Genomic DNA, 1,441 nt, shown 5'->3' on the forward strand with positions numbered 1-1,441 from the left:
ACAAAAAAGTTATAAAATTGTCCTTGGTTTTACAATGATAAATGAAAAACATTAAAATTTTCCAATCGAACAAGGTATGCAAGGATTTTTATGTTGTTCTTTTTTTGTTAAACAGTGAGAGCAAAATAACTTACTGGAATATAAAGATAAGAGCTGACTGAACATGCCCCTAACGGAGAGAGGGGTATTTTCACAGAAGCAGTATTTTCCCCCATCCCATCTCCATTTGATGTCGATCAAAACATACCATTGGCCATTTAGTTTAAAAAATGCAATGTGTTTGTGCACATACACGTTACTTTATGTACAATAAAGGAATGGGGAAGGGGAAAATGAAAGAATAGAGAAAACTATACTGTAGTAGTCAGGATGTGGTGGAACCAAATTGTGGCTTTCTAATTGAGAATGTCTTCTTGGTCTGGAGGAATAGAGTTCTGGAGTAAAGTAGCAGGCTCCCTTTTTAGTAGACACCTCCTGTCTGCTGCTGGAACACATCAATTGTATCTTCAGCCTCCATTTCCAACTGTGCAGGTGTGTCTGTTTCATTGATTGGCTGCCCATCAAATCAGAATCTGATCTGCCTCATTGACAAACCCTGTTGTTCACAATAGACTTTCATTAGTTTACTAAGTGGTGTATGCCTCTTAATCTTAAACTGCACCACAGAACCATCCTGCCCCGCCACCTTCAAATTAATATGATCGTTGTTCTCAGTCTTGACTCCTTCCTTGGGCTTTTTGTCAGCCATGGTGAGCACCGGAGTCTCCTTAGCTGCTGCTTCACATAAAACGTACCAGGTCCACACCGAACAAGCACACAAGCAGCACCAGGAGCAGCAGAAACAACACACATATTTATATTGTAGAATTCTCCAAATCCTCACTGGTGTAAATAAAGTAGGAGTTGATTATCTTCCAGTGTTTCCTGTTTCACATTCCCTAGTTGGCCTGAGAGGTTGTGGGCTTGAGGTCTTATAGCACTTGGTTTATCTATTAACCAAGATGCTTTTGACCAAGACAACAACCCAAGGCCCAGTTGCAAGAACCAAGCCTCGTTGCTTCCTTAAATGTCAAAGAACAAGCTAAGAAAGGAAAGTATAGCAGGTAAAGGTCAAAGTGGGAATGAGGCAAGACCATCTGGGTCTACTTCTGTGACCACTTGAGTTGCCTTGTGTTTTTCTTCCTGGTTGTTGGCCAAATATCTGAATTGGCTTAGCTCTGGGTAAAGCAAGAGTTGGGGCAGACACTGTGCCACTTGGTTTCACAGGAATATACATGATATATCTTTTTAAGATTTGCACATGGTGCTAGGAATCCTGTTTTGAGAGGTGTTCTCGCAGGAGAGTGGCACAGGATGTGTGGCCAAAGGCTGTCAGGAAACCTAAGTAGGAGACCAGAATGCAATGAAAAGAGGAACTCTCCATGCACCATCATTTACTGGC

The 1,441-nt window shown here is 41.5% G+C and overlaps 1 pseudogene; it reads right to left on the reverse strand.

The window, feature by feature from the left end:
• Nucleotides 1–310: 310 nt before the first annotated feature.
• On the reverse strand, nt 311–748 carry LOC114205680 (small ubiquitin-related modifier 2 pseudogene; annotated as a pseudogene).
• Between the last annotated feature and the right edge of the window lie 693 nt (nt 749–1,441).

Source organism: Eumetopias jubatus, unplaced genomic scaffold, assembly GCF_037043125.1.
Source record: "Eumetopias jubatus isolate StellerSeaLion01/CBP00866 unplaced genomic scaffold, mEumJub1_p1.0 scaffold_1, whole genome shotgun sequence".
NCBI lineage: Eukaryota > Metazoa > Chordata > Mammalia > Carnivora > Otariidae > Eumetopias > Eumetopias jubatus.